Raw genomic sequence first — 18499 nt, forward strand, 5'->3', positions numbered from 1 at the left:
CGTTCGCTCAAAAGTTACTGATCATCCGAATTCCTGAGAGTTGACTGTAATTATTTTCATAAGCTATATTTACGTTTAAAGCAGGAGGCCTATAAAATGAGAACATAAATTGCAAACAAAAAAGAGAATAAAACTATTGGGAAAAAAAAAAGAAAAACAAAAAGAAAGAAATCGGATGTACGGAGGATTCGAACCTTCTACCACAGATTATCTACCCATCCAACTATCCAACCTACCCACATTCTACACATCCGTGCGTCAACCATACCGAATATGCAAACTTGTTGAATTTTTAAGAACTGCATTTGCGCTTCCTTAAATTTGTTGGCGATATTTACCTGATCTATCTTCTGATTTTTCCATACGGAAAAATAGAGCATGATTTACGTTCACAAAAGTGTTGATGAGCACGATTTGCGGGCTATCAGGAACGAATTTTGTCGATTTTTCACGATTTTGTCGTCTGGCCAGAAAGGTGACAGAACAGATTGACACTTTTTTCCATTGCTTGTTAACCGTGCTTAACCGTTGAAAAGCTTCTCAAAACAGACGTTAATCGTAAAAAAAGTCTCGTGAATCGTGCCTTAAACGTTTTAATGTCATGTTAAACCATACAAGTGCTCTACAAAGCTTTAAAGGCGCTACTTTAATGCTTGAGTCTTTTGCCATTGCTGCGTTTAATCTCGGCGATGCGACGCTACATAGACCCTATAGTTTTAACGATTAACTCCCCAGAAATGCTTCCAGAGTAAGATCAGTAGTGGGCTTGAGAACTCTAACTCTTACTTTTCAGTGTTTCCTCGGGTATTCTTTTTCTCGATGGCATTTTTTTCGTCAATTCTACGTAGAGTTATACCCTTATTCTTGATCGTACTGGCAAATTTTCATTTTAGATTTGGCTTTTTATGCGCTCCGCTTCTCTTAAAATATCTTCCATGTAGTACATGAACATAGCAACACTAGCGGCGAGCGTGACTGCGTCAGAGGCCAGTGGTTGCGGATGATTAATGTGTTGACATATGACCTCTTAATTGACCAAATCTTGAATTTGTGACGTCATAGCCTAAACAATCTTGGACAAATTAAATGGAACATTGAGACCACCCCTCCCCCCAAAATCAGTGATGGGAAAATGGCGCGTTTTGATTTGGGGGAGAGGGGGCATTTCTGTTCCATTTTATTCTGTCCAAGATTGTAGCTACTCTGAAATCCGAATCGGGAAGCTTTTTTTAAGGCAGGACAATTGATCCCAACGCGAAGAAACGTATTATATGTCAATTTATTATTTAAAGTCACTTCCGTTGTTACTGGGTTGCCTTACCCAGTCGGAATCCGCGTCTCATTTCTCCCTATATTTACTGGGTTGCCGTATGGCAATCCCAGTCGGAAAATGGGTAGATTTTCCGTTTTATTATTTTTTTTCCATGTCGGTAAAAGTCTTGCCTGTCACTCCCCTGGTAAGTGGTGTCTTAGTGCATAGAGCCTTCTGCGCGTATTTTCTTAGGATCGAGAGGGTAGTGGAAATGCGTAGATTTCTCTGGTGGACACAGGAGAATCATTAAGGCTTAGCCTGCAATGGTGTCCAAAGTCATGTAACGCGAATGGCGTTTTAGTGGATCCTTAAATAAAATATATCCTTATGGAGCTCAATAATGGAAAGTCAGTTGGATAAACTAGGCAGGCGGTGAAAAACCAACACCTGGAATCTCAAAAGTGACGAGTAATGGACTTCGACAACAATCTATCGCCCGTCGAGCCGAAATCAAAGTGAGCTGTATTTCTAAAATAATATTTAACCAAGTGTGCTGTTATGTAGAAAATTCTCTGGTAACTTATGGGTTCACCAAAGACAGAGAACGATTGAACGAATCGAACACCTTACGTGGATCTGTGATCAACTCTGCACAGTCTTCAGGTAAAAAAAAAAATTGGAAATGTAACAGCCAAGAATTATTTGAAAGAAAGCTTGTCGTGTATTTTGTGCTTCATTATTCAAGGAAAAGGTTCTTCATGGAAACGGTTTGATCCTGAAATTTAGTTTGTTGCAATATTGCGCATATTTGACACGATTGAATTTCTTCTCTTCACGCACGTAATGAAATAGAAGGGGTTTTTGCCTCTAATAGAAAATATATGTTGTTTGTTTCAAAAAATTGTTCGCTGGAAAAGGTGGCCTTTACGAATTCATCATGTTTTATGATATGCAAGCTTAACTGGATAGTTTTTATGGGAATAGTAAAGCATTTTCTTGTCAAAATGAGGTTAGCGTCTTTCTGGGTTGTTAACTGAATTAAATCGTGCGTTTGTATTTGCCGTCTGCCGCGTAACCTTGATTTCCACTCTCAAAATTACCTCCAGAACCTACTTTTTGCGTAGAATAAGCTTTTAGAATGATGTTCTTGTTTTGCATAAAGCAAGCTAACAAAATATGTACCTTGCTGAGTTCGCATTTGTTAGCGTAATAGTACTCTCGGTCCGATGCTTCTGTTTTATGAGGGGTATATTGTTTTGGTCTCCCATCCAAATACTAACCCCGCTGGACAGCGCTTAACTTCAGTGAACTTTGGTATTGCAAAGCTGTCAGATGCTCAGAGGGCACGCTTAAACATGTGGTGAAAAGAAGTTGTCAGGGAACTTGAAAATTATCAACATGTCAGCCCAGAAGCCAATGTCTCTCGCTTCTCTTTTATTTGTTATTCTTCAGAGACTGGAATACTGTAGTTCAATACCACACAATTCAGTGCCTTCTGATTTTCTGTAACACGTACCACAGGCAACCCAGTGTATGCTTCACGGGAGCATCTCGTTATATTTTTTTCCGTGTCGGTAAAAGTCTTGCCTTTCACTTCCCTGCTAAGTGGTGTCTTTGTGCATGGAGTCTTCTGTGCGTATTTGTTAGGTTTGAGGGGACTGGGGTAATGCGTAGATTTCTCTGGTGCACACAGGAGGACATTTAATTAACCTGCAATGGCGTCGAAAGTCATTATAACGCGAACGGCGTTTTTGTGCATCTTGAAACAAAATATACCGTTATGGAGCTCAAGAATGGAACGTCAATTGGTTAAGTAAGACAGGCGGTGAAAAATAAATATCTGGAATCTTAAAAGCGACGAGTAATGGACTTCAACAACAACTATCGCCCGTCAAGCCGAAATCAAAGTGAGCTGTATTTCTAACATTTGACCACAAACTGCCTTCATGAAGAAACGCTTTATAAATAAACATAGTTCAGGAGTGTGCCGACGAACGTCGTTAGCATCCCGAAGATGCCACGTCCACAAGTGTCTTAGCGCACACGGGAAGGACCATGTTGTTTTGAATGTTATCCACAAAAACTTGATTCCACATAATTCTCTGAAATTTCTTTTGCTATTTCACTGATTTAAACCCTCGTTTTTCGCAGTCCTCTTGTATTTTGGCTCCAAGTTCACCAGACATACTGTCTGCTTGTATCTGTGGTCGAACGCCAAAGCTTAAGGTGAGGTTGTAATAAATGCTCCCAATTATTATTTGTATCAAATGCGTAGTACGTGGATGTACCTTCACATGAAGAAACAACCATTTTTCTACTGTTATCAGTGACTGTGAAATGTAGAAAGAGTTCAGAAACATGCGAGGAAATGATACTTCCGACTAATCCGCCAATCAAGATCGGGGTCTCTAAGAAATCGATAGGCTACTGGCGGAATTTAGAGTTTGAACTTAATATCATTGGAACGCCAACGCTCGAGCTGGTCAACGACCGCTTTTTCCACAGTGAGTTACGTTAAAGTCAAAAGGTTTTAAGCCACCTGGCTTGGGTTGCTGGAAGTATGGTTAGCGTTAACCAGGCTTCGAGCAACCGGTCCCTGGTTAGCAATGAGTGATGTAAAGGGGCACCCAACGAATCTGTTCCTCACATTATCTGTTCCCCAGAGGAATCTTGCTGGCTGGCAAAAATACAGGTGTTTCGATGAGCTGGCTGGGAAATTATGTTATTTGCCTGGTTTTGCCTGGGAATTACTGACTTTTTCTAGCATTTCAATCCGAGCTGGCTGTAGAAACTCTGAAGACTGACGACGACTAAAAAAAAAAAAAAAAAAAAAAAAAAAGAACCACTTCCCTCTCCCAAATATACGACGGCTGGTCAGAGTGATTGCGCTTGCGGAAAAAACCTGTTTTGTCCCGGTTTTTTCGCTTTTGTTCGGTCGTTTTGGATCGAGGGATTTGAAAGCGCGCGGAATTCCTGGCTGGGAAATAAATTTGATCAGCTGGCTGGGAAACCAACCAATTTTATCTAGCTGGCTGGGAAATTTCTTGTGTGTCTTGCTGGGAAAAAGGAACAGATAATGTTTTCCTAGCAACACTGAAAAACACCTGAAAATGCCTTAATAACATTTATTTTCATTAACTGGGGTATAATAATACATTTTACAACAAATTGGTCGTTGGGTGCCCCTGGATGTACGATATGCCTGACCCGAGGGAGATGTAAAAGAAGGAGATGCGGGAAGAGTCGCTTGGCATATTGTCGGCAAAGGCAGAAAAATAGACACAGGCTGGTACAAAGCCAAGATTCTTAAATATTCTGGTAAGTTTTATTAATTATATAAGTGACTGAATTTCTTAATAAGATTCGTTTGCATGTGGCCGTAAAGTACGAGCAGTCGTCTGCAAAGTAACAAAGGCGGGAAAACACTCGAGATTTATGAAACAAACCTCATTTTGGATTTACGAATAAATCCACACTTTGGTCAACTTGAAAAGAGATTCACTTAATTTATGCCTGATTTGGTCATTGGAAGTTACGAAAAGTAATTCGCTGGCTTCGTATATGTGACTGTGACTCATAAATCGCGTGACCCTTTTATTTGTCGTTACCAGACTGTGTAGATTATTGAATTCAAGAATCAAGTGCATATGAGAATAGGCGTAAACTATGAGGAAAGGAGCACTTCATATTCTATTCGTGTAGTTCTAATTGAAAAATCTATAACCTGGGGAAAGATCACCTTTGAGTCACGCACGAGCAAAGGAGCCCGGATGCAGAAGCGCCAAGAAAGGAGTTTACTTTTCTCGCGTTGGCTCGCAGTTTATCAAGACCCGTAAACAGAAACCGTCATGATGATATATTTTCCACCAGTAAAATATGCGACAACCGTGTTTACCCTGTTTGTTTGCCGCTAAGTCGCTGGTAGTATGACACTAAGTAAACTCACTACATTTTACTGTGAAGCTGAAGTGAAACATCTGTTTTTATTTCCACACAATGTAATTGCGTGCGTGGTGGTAGGTGCTTCTTTTTTTTATTACTTTTGTGGATCAAAATGTAAAGAAACCTTGAGTTTTTCGTATCAATTACGGCATGTCTGTGCTTGCAAGCAATCTTGCAAATCCTGAGAAGTGAGCCGTGAATAATTTGATTTGCTACCCAGAGTCCCAATATTATGTTGGTGCACGTGTAGAAGTGAAAAAGCATCCTTTAATCAAATAGCATCTCATATACCGTATTATTCTTTCAGTAAATAAGGCTTCTCAAGGAGTATAAGTATTCAATTTCTTTTGTATTTCATAAAAATTATATTGGAGAGGACTTGAAAGATACTTCGACCTTAATAGCTCTACAAAGCAATATTTGAAAAAATGTAAATCGCAGCTGCTGGAAATCTAATGTTGATGTCAAACTTATATATTGTTACCACTTAATCAAGTGTTAAATAACTTTCCTGCTGCCGCTGCCTAAGTCGATTTTCCTCTTTTTTTAAAATAAACAAAGCTATAAATTTCGTCATATCGGCGACTTGGTTGCCAGCTTCTCGCTCTTCCTCAGAGTCGCCATCGCTATGACTTCTCGCATCAAAATATTCAACGTAGGCGTCGAAGTCCTCTTCAGGGGCATACCGTTCGAATATGCGTCTTAGTTAATTAAATGAAGCGAACTTGCGAAAAGATCGCCCACAATCGTCGCATGTTAAAAAATTCGGCTCGTGGCTGTGAATGAACTTTATGTGGCGTAGGAGCTTCTCGAAAGAATGGCCAAGAAATTCATCACAAAATGTACATGGGTACATGCTGCATTTTAAACAAATGTGCAATTAATGACAACAACAGCAAAGAACACAGATCACGTGTATTTTCCGACCAATGGTTGACGAGGAAAAGCCTGCAAAACTTGGATCACGTAATTGAACGGATCATTTTCAGTCTCTTTTCCGCTCTTGTGCGGGTGTGAGAAGGTCCCTTGATTCTATCTCTGTGTTCCAATGAGCTTTTGTGTCTGAACAGCAAGTAGTTATGGCATTTTCAAGCAAATCGGTGGACGAAGTACAGTCATGGATCAGTGACAACGGTTTGCTGAATATGGGAGTAAATTTCACGGTAAGTGAAAACAGACAAACGTCCACCGCTTGCGTGCTTTGTGTAACTGTTTAGGTGCCCTCAAGGCGATTTAAGAGTAATAGTCATTGTTAAGAGATCATAATACAGTCTATTAGTGGGCCTAGGCGTAGGCCGAAGCTTTTTTGAAATCGATCAAGCATTGCTAATATTCACAACGTGTTCATTTCTTATGTATATGATCACGTGGTATATACAAAGTTCGGAGCTATATATATGGCCCAGGTCGCACTAGTGGACAAAATTGTTTTTGTTGTGATAAAATTTCAGACAAATATCTGTTTCCGGTAAAATTTATTTTGTTGTGTTCTGGGTCGCACGCAATTTGCATTCCTGTCATACACTCATCAATGTGTACAAAAGAAATTAAACTTTCCCACTCCCGCTAGAAGTGTGTCACGATATCACGCTATATTAAAGACAAGATGCGGCTTTCGCTTTTGTTGGACTTTTATTGTTTTTAACTTGCATGCAAGCTAGAATGGCAAATCTGTACAATCTGCACTGTATATTTACAGACTTCATAACTTAAATATTCACCTGGCGTTGTTGGAATACGAGCGTCAGATCAGACAGCATAGACGGACCCAACGTTGGTTGACTCAAGGTGACTTCTTGCTGACCAAAATAATTACTTGTATCTGGAGTCATCGCTCTTAATGGCATATAAAGAGCACTGGAACTCGCATATGGATCCATCTACTTCTAAGTGTGAAATCACAAGTAAACTTGATTTTATCGCGTTATCGCGTTTGTCATTTGCTATTTGCGTCATGAGTGACAGATAGCTTTTTTGATTTTTTTGTGACATTTTGGCGAGGTCCAGAGTTTGGCATTTTAAGGGGGGTGGCACTTGAAATACTTTCTTTTGAAATCCATGCTACAGATTTTGTGTTAGAATGTTCTCATACTGTTGCAACATAGTTGAGAACAACATATTTAACTCACTGAGTTTTTAGACATTTTCTGTTTTGGTCACGTGATTGACCAAATATGGTTGTGAGTCGAATCATACAAAGGTATGTTAGATAGAACACATTTGGCAAAAAAAGATAACTGAAGAGTTAAAGGAATTCGAGAAATGACTATTTGTAGGGGTCTATGGCAACGGATTGGTAGTTAAGAGCCACCCCCCTTAAGTGCCGGAATCTTTGAACATTTGGTACATTCCGCTCATTTTTGACAATGTCTGACAAATTGGTCACACAGGAAAAAAGTACCTGTTAACAGATTTTTTTGTAAAACAAACAACTTTTTACACTAGTGCGACCCTTGTATATTTTTATATTAAATTTTTTATAATCGCTTATCTCACAGCCAAATCTGAGAATAGAATGTTGTTTGTCTTCTGGCTAAAAATATAGGAATCCACCCTATTGCTCATACCATTTTTAAAAAATGAAAACAGTGTTTATAATAATTTGAGGATTTAGTGTTTTGATTTCATTTTTCACAGAAAACCAGATAGATGGTGAGGCACTGTTATGTTTAACAGAAAGGGCCTCTGAAACACTTGTACCTGTTATGGGTCACAGAATGAAGTTCCTCAAGCTATTAAAGAATGTACAGAGTGAGGAAAGCAAAAAAACAGCGACCCTGAGGCAAGACTTACCTTGCTCCTGCTGAGATTGAGGAGGTTGACAGAGGGCCAAGTGCTAGCCAACAGCTACAAACCTCGCATCAGACAAGGTATTTACATTAACCAAAACCTAATAAATATTGTATGGTATCCCGCCGGCTGTAAATAAGAACTAAAAACTAAACTTGTTCTTTGTTTTAAAAAAATATTACTTCTTCAGCTTAAAATTAATATTATCTGAAGACAATGGGCAGAAACAAACAACAAATCAATGATGGACCCTAGCCCTAAAAACAATAGAGTAAATTATGGCCTCTTGAGTACAATTTAACCAGAAGTCTCCATTTTTTCTTTTACAAGGAAAGGTTGTTTGCCAGAACATAAGATCATGCATGACTTCAGAGAATTAAAGATTAAAATCTAAAAGCACATTCAAGCATTAATTTGCAAGTGAACATTTACTATCTGTTTACTTGTCAGTCTTGATTCTGGTCTTATGGTGCTTAATTGAATGGCTGTTGAGTAAGGTGAAATTGTTCGCCTTTACCCAACAACTCACTCGCATGTAATTATTTTATGCTTGTAAGGGAGAACTTTAGGAACACAAAACAAGGCTGTATAAATTTGTGTTGATGCAAGCTCTTCTACACTGTATTGTGTAAGGTGGTACTATAACGCCCTTTACTAACACCTCTTTTGAGTGAAATGTTGACTAACACACGTCTCATCAAAGAGGAGATACATAAATTTTTACCTAACAAATTTCAGAAAGAAGAAAACTCTTAAGCACTCTTAGGAAACCAGGAGAAGGCAGCTTATAGCCCACAACCAACGCAAGGGGGCTGAGAAAAAGCTTTTGAAAAGAGGAGTCACATGTACATGCATGTACCACATTAATTCAAGATTTTAAAAAAAATGAATCTTTGATGGCAAAGTTTAATGTAGAAACAGCTATCAAAGAGAAATACTTTGAAATGTGGAGAGCCTCTGAAAAAGAAAGAATAATATCAAAACTTTTAGGCTCATATTAAATGGTTGTCAAACTATATTGCTTCTAGGTTTGTTCCTTGGATATAATTTACGGGTCTATTAAATTTTCTTTTTTCCTCTTTTGCCTGCCTTGAATAGCCCTCGCTAATTGCGGGCAAATTGTTTAGATCTAATAAAGAATTGTTGTTTGGATCTAATAAAGAATTATTTTTGTTGTTGTTGTTATCGCCAAAATGGAGCCACCTGTCATGATTAGCTTTGGCTAACAAATTAGAGAATTTTTTTTTAAAATAGATCCTTCTTTGCTTGAAGATGTAGACAATGTATCACATGAGCTAGGTAGAGGAAGATTTGGTACCGTGTTGTTGGAAAAGTTTACGTCATGTCCAGTAGCTGTCAAATATTTTGACACATATATGACCGGCGGGTCTAATTTGCAGGTCGCAGGTCGCAGGTTGCAGGTCATTGTTTCACCAATACAGAAAGTATCCTAAACATTCATAAAAGCTAACCTTAGGCCTAAGAAACTTTTGTTTAGGCCTAATTAGGCCTAAGGTTAGCTTTCAAGAATGTTTAGGATACTTTCTGTATTGGTAAAACAATGACCTGCAACCCGCGACCTGCGACCTGTGACCTGCAAATTAGACCCGCCGCATATATGACACATAAGTTAAAGTTAAAGAGTTTGTTTTAAATTGCTTGCAAGTAGGGAAAACTTTTTTTTATAAATTATATTACCTGTGGCTCTTTGTTCCCAAGAGTGAAGAAGTTTGAAACTAGTTGAAAACAAATTACACAAAACAAAATTAATGTTCTTGTTCAGTTGCTCTGCTCTGCAATAATTTCTGCTAGATCTCACTAACATTAATCTTTGGCAATGTTATTTAATAAGAGTTTGGGCTGGATGCATGGAAGCCACATGTAAGTGGACTTACTTGAGTCATGGATGCAGGCAACTGGAATACATGTACATTCACTAAGCAAATCGTGGGCACTTTTTCATTACCAAATAGCATAGATCTTTAAGATTGCATGGTTTGTAAAACCAAAGCAAGAATTATTTTATTATCCTGACCAACCATGCAAGTTAAAAAAATTTTATCGGTTTTGGTTTGCTTTTCATTGGTTGAGAAAATGGCAGGCTCTAAATTGCATGAGCAATGTTTTTTGGAACAGTCTGGTCAAGGGAAACAGGAAAAATAGCCATGGTGTGCTGGTTGCCATTCGTGATCCAAAAGTACCTGTTAAACAACTGAATTTTGTTGACAGATGCATAGACTGCTCACAGTCCCTTCTGAGTTAGAGAGAGAGAGAGAGAGAGAGAGAGAGAGAGAGAGATTGGTCCATTGTCAACGAACCAATCTGAATTTCCCATTGCTGGTGCAACGGCAGATTTTCTCACTTTTGCGACCAAAGTGGGCGGTTCGACTAACTCAGAAGGGAATGCAAGCAGACTCTAACAGATGCAGAACAAATCATAATTTACCTGTAACCCACATATAAGAACGTAATAAATCTTGCTTGGCTAAAGAGGTTGTTATGTTTTTGGGTATTAAAACGGCAAATTTCTTAAACCTCTAGGTCCTTGCATGCTGGTTTTTTTCTGTACTTCAGGCAAGCAAAAGCATCAACACATTTCTCATCCTTGTTTCTCTACACTAAGTTAAGGGACGGAACCTTTTTTTTGGAGGGGGTGATGGAAAATCTTCGGAAGAAATCTTTGCAAGGACAAAAAAGCCCAAACACATTGTTTGCAAGAGACAAAAAAGGAAACAAAAAAATAGTTTGCAAACCAATAGCTTATGTCAATCCTGATACATATTACTGAACTTAATTTGATTTTTGTAATTAACCTTTTTTTTTTTGTTTATTTATAATAACAATGTGATTAAAAGGCACAACAGAACTATTTGAAAGTCACTGGCTGGGTTATATCAATTCTTGAACAATAAACTTTTAGACGTTAATGCAAACAATGACATTTTGTCTTCAGTCATTCATTAAATGCGAAAAAAAAAAATTTTAAAATACACAATGCAAGTTTCCAAAGCCTAATAACCAAATTGAAGTTGTGCGTTAATTCCAAATATGAACTTACAGCAAATTTAAGGCCATAATTTGAAGAAAGAGAAGTGTGTCACCTTTGATTTCAGTGACACTCATGAACAGAATCTACAGTTACATGAATTTATTGTCAAAACATGTAACAAAAATAATAAAAGAAAGAAATATATTGATTGCACAGACAGCAACACAGAAAAAAATTGTCTGTGAAAATGGTTCTCAATCTGCAAGGTTAAACATGCCATTCATCTGAATACCATTCCGATTTTTACTGGGTTTTATTAATTTTAGGGATACCAGGAGCTTGTCTCTGGGGGTTATGTATGGCTTGCTGCATTCTCAGTTATAGATTAATTAACTGCACTGGTGTACTTGACATCAAGCTATTCATTTCATGTGGTAAACTGTTGTAGTATAATATGGCGTTCCTTGTTTAAGTATTCCGCCATTCCGTGTTTAAGTATTCCGCCGTTCCGGCATTCCAGCGTTCTGGCATTCCATGTTTAAGTACTAGCCGATGGCTATGATTCAGCAAAACAAGCTTTCTTGAATAGTTTACATCTGATAGGGTATCATGTCATCATTAATTCTTTGTTGAAGGAAGCGGCCAGCTATTGTCCCTGTGGAAAGTGCTAGGGCTGTGGTTCTCAATGCAAGGCTACATGTACCATGGCCTGCAGTTTTAGATTTACCTTCCACCTTCAGATCCGAAGTAGCACAGGCCTTACAAGAAAGGGATGGGTCAAAGATTACCAGTAAAATTAGGTCGGAGAAACTTCATTTGCAAAATATACAAGCACTTCTCCAGGTTCACCCTGTAAGTAAATAGGAGTATGCTATTTTTGGTTTGCATCACCAGCTTAATTTTCTAAGCAGGGTTATATCCCCTAATGCTGTGATCACACCCATTTTGATACAGTCTTTTTGTGTGTTTTTTTTTTTTTACATTGAAACTAAGGTATGTCCCGTTATCCAACAGAGTGGTCAAAGTGCTTAAGTTGAGGAAATTAGGCAAGAATACATTGTGTACTATCCGGCCTCTGGCTGCCACTATACGGTCCATGCATGACATTGGAGCACAGCTTACAGCCAGATGGAATCAGCTGTATGCTGTTTTTTTCTGAGGAGGGAAAACCCGGAGAACCTGAAAAAAAAAAACTATAGTGGATTTTAGACGTGGGATGCCACATGCCATGTAATTACAATGTATATCATGGACAAGACTGCTCTGCACAAACAGAAAAGAAAAAGTGTGAATTGACAAGATCAATGATCTCTGTGACTGCTAACTATGAGGATATGGGAAGTATGCTGCTTGAGTCCTGGATGTAGTTTTGTGCAAAGTGTAGGAGTGGTTTATTTTCCACTAAAACATTCCTTCCCATAACATAAACGTGTAATGAACAATAATGTTTGTTATCTTTTGGATCATATTTTGTGATATCTGTCAATATTGAGGATGCTCTCACCTGATGACTAGGGTAAAACAGATGTTACAGAAGTGAATCCTACAGTATAACAATTATTTTTGCTTTTCTTTTCATTGTCCTGAACCAATAAAGAGAAATGATTACACCTGCAAATGCATCACCAAGCTGACTGCATGCACAGTGCAAAGAAAGTGGTCATAAACAAAGGGACTAGACTTAATTGCTACATTATGTTACTTCTTTTACAGGAGAAAGGGGATAAATCACCAAAGCAAGTTGCACTGGAAAGGAAAGAGCCTTTTCCCTTCATAATTATAGAGGGTAAGCTTGATGCACCTGAAGAACTGTACTTGGCAGCAGGAAGGGAGCTTCTATGCAAATTTCAGGGGAAACCTCTTAGAAGCAACTCTTGGGCTGCTAGCCTCTTATTATGTTTTTATGTACAATTATCTGCCATCTTTAAATATTTTTTTTTTGTATCTGCAGAAATGCATTTTGAAAATCAGTGATGGCAAGAAAATTCCATCATCTGTGATTACTTTTGTCAATGAAATTGACAGTTTGCCCAAAAAAGGCCAGTCATAAGTCTGTTATAGCACTGTTGTAAGAATTATGTATTTGAGTTGTGCTACAGAGTTGTACGTTGTTGGAGTGTTGCTTGTATTGGGCAATAAACCATTTTACAATTGTGTGCTTAGTTACCTGGCCTTTGAATGAAAGTGAGGCTGGAGTTGACCTTGCTTTGATAGAAACCTCACAGCTTTTCTTATGTAAATTCCTACTTATTACCATAAGAACAACATCATTAACATAAGAAAAGCAGTGGGGTTCTATCTAAGCAAGGTCAACTCCAGCCTCAATTTCATTTGAAGGCCAGGGTTAATAGCCGTCAATTCTGTGTTCAAAACTTGATTCAAGTGATATTTACTGTGCTTTAGAGCTCTACTGCATTGCAGCCGTTTCGTGGAGTTTTTGTGATATATAATACCATCAAACATGACAAAATCATGGATGTTTTGGATATCCATAGAAATCAAATCTTTTAAGTACAAAACAAATCAGTTTTATTCAGGTAATTATAGGTTAGTTTCTAGTGAATGTATTGAATTTTGATGGAAGATCATGCAATTGTCAAAATGTGTAAAACTGTATTTAGCACTATCCTTTTCCTACAGTTCTCTTGAGTTTGTTTTGCACAGTATTCTGAGTACAGTTTACTCACATTATGAGTTTACTGTTATTTTACTCAAAATAATGACTCATTGTGGATTGATTTTGTTTCTAAGTGCTTTTACTCAGTATACGGAGTAATGTTTACTCATAGATTGAGTTTTTTCGCTCACAAATAAGTACTCTTTACCAGTTATTTTGTGTACTTGTTACTCAAAATAAAGGGTCCACTTTACTCAATATACAGAGGCAATGTGGATTCAACTTTTTACTGGGTTGCCGTATGGCAATCCCAGTCTAAAAGTGGATGGCATTTGTTCGGTGTTATTTTGCTTTTTTTCTTCCGTGTCAGTAAAAGTCTTGCCTGTCACTCCCCTGGTAAGTGGTATCTTTGTGCTCAGAGCCTTCTGCGCGTATTTCCTTAGGATCAAGAGGGTAGTGGAACTGCGTAGATTTCTCTGGTGGACACAGTAGAATCATTAACCTATTGTAGCCTGCAATGGCATCGAAAGTCATGTAACGCGAATGGCGTTTTAGTGGATCCTTAAACAAAATAAACCCTTATGGAGCTCAATAATGGAAAGTCAGTTGGATAAACTAGGCAGGCGGTGAAAACCAACACCTGGAATCTCAAAAGCGACGAGTAATGGACTTCAACGACAATCTGTCACCCGTCGAGCAGAAATCAAAGTGAGCTGCATTTCTAAAATAATATTTACCAAGTGTGCTGTTATGTAGAACACTGAAACCAAATGGAAAATTCTCTGGTAAGTTATGGGTTCAACAAAGACAGAGAACGAATCGAACACCTTAAGTGGATCTGTGATCAACTCTGCACAGTCTTCAGGTAAAAAAAAAAATTGGAAATGTGACAGCCAAGAATTATTTGAAAGAAAGCTTGTCTATTTTGTGCTTCATTATTCAAGGAAAAGGTTCTTCATGGAAACGGTTTGATCCTGAAATTTTAGTTTGTTGTAATATAATTTGCGCATTTTTGACACGATTGAGTTTTTTCTCTTCACGCATGTAATGAAATAGGAAGGGGTTTTTGCCTCTAATAGCAAATATGTTGTTAGTTTCAAAAAGTTGTTCGCTAGAAAAGGTGGCCTTTATGAATTCATCATGTTTTATGATATGTGTGCTGGATAGTTTTTATGGCAATAGTAAAGCATTTTCTTGTTATTCAAGGAAAATGTTCTTCAGGAAAGGGTTTGAACCTGAAGTACATGGTAATTTGACAGGATTGAGTTTCTTGTCTTCACGCACGCAATGAAATAGGAAGAGGTTTTCGCCTCTAAGAGCAAATATGTTGTTTGTTTCAAAAAATTGTTCGCTGGAAGAGGTGGCCTTTATGAATTCATCATGTTTTATAATATGCGAGCTTAACTGGATAGTTTTTATGGCAATAGTAAAGCATTTTCGTGTCAAAATGAGGTTAGTGTTTTTCTGTTGTGCTAACTTAATTAAATATAAGGACGTGTCTAGATCCCCGGCAGCCGGGAAGTGCTTTCAAAAAACTAGATATCCGGTAGTCAGAAATTTTGACCAATTTTCTCCAAATAGCTCGCTTAATTCCTCTAACAACATAAGATATTTGTTTAGAAATCTCAAGCGATTATAAATGTTGCCTTGGGTTAAAAGCAGAAGTGACTGTTGAGCTTGGGCATAGAGTGAAATCTCAGTTTTTTTGACACTTAGAAAATATTCAAGTTCTGACACACTAAGTCAACTCCCGATGAATATCCACAGAAATTACCAGCGAAACCTCACCAGAGTATCTTATGTTCTTAGAGGAATTAAGCGAGCTATTTGGAGAAAATTGGTTAAAATTTCTGACCGCCTTGTATCTATTTTTTTGAAAGTACTTGCCGGCTGCCGGGTATCTAGACATAACTCAATATTTTGGGTTTTGCTTACTCAACTTTTTTTGCGGTGCAGCATTGTACATAATATCACGACGAAATACGGCTTGATGGGTAAAAGATTATTGTCAAGGTCCATTAATCGTCGCTTTTAAAGTTCCAGATATTTATTTTCACCTCCTGTCTTGTTTATCCAATTGACGTTCCATTCTTGAGCTCCATAAAGTTATATTTTAAGTTCCACCAAAATGCCATTTGTGTTTCAATGATTTCGACGCCATTGCAGGTTAATTAAATATTCTCATGTGTCCACCAGAGAAATCTACCCATTTCCACTAACCGCTCAAACCTAACAAAATACGCGTAGAAGACTCTATGAACAAAGACACCACTTAGCAGGGAAGTGACGGGAAAGATGTTTACTGACACGGAAAAAAAAACAGAGATGAAAGAAAACAGAAATTTCACCCATTTTTCTACTAGGATTGCCATACTGGCAAAATGGTAAGAGCCTTTAAGAAAAAAGAACAAAGCGCCACAGTCCCAAAGGACGTCTATTGTTATCGCTATCGCTATTGTCTTCGTGGAAAAAAGCAATGTATGCATAATGAGGTACGGACCTACATGTATGCGGAAATAAATTGCCATTTTGAGTTCTTTTATTAAAAGGAAACACCTTCCTTTATACTTAAGCCACAACCTGCCGTTCTATCCTTTCATCCTGAAGTTCGGTTGAAATGTGCGTACGGCATAATAGGGAGATGTGGAGTCACCTTCATGCAGTATGTTGAAGTCTTCAAAGGCATGTTCCTGTAAATTCGCGTTAAATTCCTTAAACAGAGAGCGGTTTTGATAAACTGAAGGTGCATCCCGTTCGGCTTGCTCTATACAAGTTCGAATTACTTCATTAAAAGAGAAAGATTTCTTACGCATCTGACGAGGATATGGGCGATGTTTAGGGTTACTTACGCTTACCGGTACGTATAGCAAAGCTTGGCCTCTGAATTTCAATTCAACGAGCGTAAAGACGACAACTTGGGAGAACCACCAATTCGTATCATCGTATTTTGTGTCATATGGTAAAATGTCAGCCACAGCCTTGTAGTGAAAAGCGTTGAAAGCGGCGTCATACCACATCACAGGCAGAGATAAAGATGTGTCATTTCGAACGCCGCATAACACCTTCCTTTGCTCGAAAGTCCACACTGCACCGTGACGGCTAAAATAATCTGCAACACCCACTGCATTCTCGTAATGTAAAAGCCATTGCTGAAATGATTGCAGTGGCAGTTTCTTCTTCAAGTCAGGCGGTGTAAACTTGTTAAACATGAATTTCACGTCATCATCCAGAAATATGTAGTAATGGTAGCCTGGTGTTCTGTTCACTGCAGCGAAGTAGAGAGCATTTCGACCAGATGACCAAGTACTGTTTCGGTCGAATAGGTAATTGCTATATTTACCGAAGATATTTCTGTACACTCTGCTTGATAACTGAGGGCTATAACATCGCAATTACAGGTGTCATTGATTCCAATCGACTCCCGTAATGGTAAAGGAATACATTTTTCAGTCTGGGTAAGGTAAACAAATGGCTTTGTAAACGTGCGTGCATTGACATTCTCTGTACTCTTTTTAGGTATCTTTCCTCTTTTGAGATTTGGCTGTACGTCTGGAATTGCCTGCTTGTTCCCGTTCGAGTTAATGTATACGAGCAATATGCAACTTTCCAGACTTAGCAAGGCAGCGATAAGGTAACCATATTGCATGATTTTCTCGGAGAGTCGACTGTAAATGCGATGAATGTAAACTGTAGCATTACAAACGCCGGTGTCAGAGTGATATGTGTATCCCCGTGATATGTGTATCCCCGCACACATATCACTAGTGATATGTGTACCCCCGGTCACCCCCGGTAGGGATACAAAAAAACACTGAAGCTTTGTACCCGGGCCTCCAAAGCCTTGAAGTGGAGGCTACTGGGGACAGATTTTTAAAGTTTCAACCGATCCAAAATATAAACGGAAGAAGATCAGACTGCAACTGAATAACAAGGTAAGAGGTGTTGTTATTCTTCCAAAACCTTTAAAATAGTTTCATGGATTTCAGTTGTTTCACCAACATTTAATTAAACTTAACAAGGACCAACTTGAGCCACTGCTCGAAACTAGCGTTTGTCCCGTCTTTTGCGATGGCGAAAAAGTGTGTTTACGCAATAATGTTTTTGGTAAATCAAAGGTCTAGAACTGTACCGCGTGTGGAAACTATTTCGTGTTCACGTTCCATAGTTTACATCAATCAATACATCAAATCCTTTTGAATTCATATTTAAAGGGGCTATGTTGTTGTTCTTTGTTTGTTTTGTAATCTGTGCGGCCCTGGACAACCAAGTCCTTATCAGGGCAACCGAAGTCTGGGTTGTCCTGTATTTGCCAGTATGGACCACCTGAATTTTTTTTCTAATTCCGAGCACCGTGTATGTTGTGTCTAATAAGTGCTCGTAAAAACAACAGGCCAACCAATTTGAACTATATGCGAAAGATCAGGTATTTTTATTGATAAATCAACATAAGTAAATAAATCAAAAAGGATTGTTAACTGATAGTATTAAACTACTAATAAAGGTGATTTCCACTTCTTTACAAGCAATATCTGCTTGCAATGTTTCAGTTTTTGTGAAATGTACGTGTACTAACTGTATCCAAAATAAAAATTTCAGAGCAAACTTTTGTTCTACGTTGTAAATGTCACACATTCTTGCAAAACAGCAATAAAACTACAAAAAACTTAACATTGTTCCAAAGCACAATAATGCTTATTAATTTCTGAAAATAACAAGCCACCTGTAAATCAAGGGCTATTACTCTAAAGCTGCAACCTATCGGTCAATGCAAAAAAATATCAACAAACTCTGAAATAGGCATTTATGGATAGGCTTGTTAACAATGACTAACATTTAGTGATTTTTTTTTTCAAATTGTGATTCTTTTGAATGAGGTATTCCATGGTATTGATTTAATTTGTAAAACTCT

General features: G+C 38.1%; 1 pseudogene; it reads right to left on the reverse strand.

Moving 5' to 3' along the window:
• Positions 1-12774: 12774 nt before the first annotated feature.
• Positions 12775-17505, reverse strand: LOC138005163 (uncharacterized; annotated as a pseudogene).
• Between the last annotated feature and the right edge of the window lie 994 nt (positions 17506-18499).

This window comes from Montipora foliosa, chromosome 1 (assembly GCF_036669935.1).
Source record: "Montipora foliosa isolate CH-2021 chromosome 1, ASM3666993v2, whole genome shotgun sequence".
Lineage (NCBI taxonomy): Eukaryota > Metazoa > Cnidaria > Anthozoa > Scleractinia > Acroporidae > Montipora > Montipora foliosa.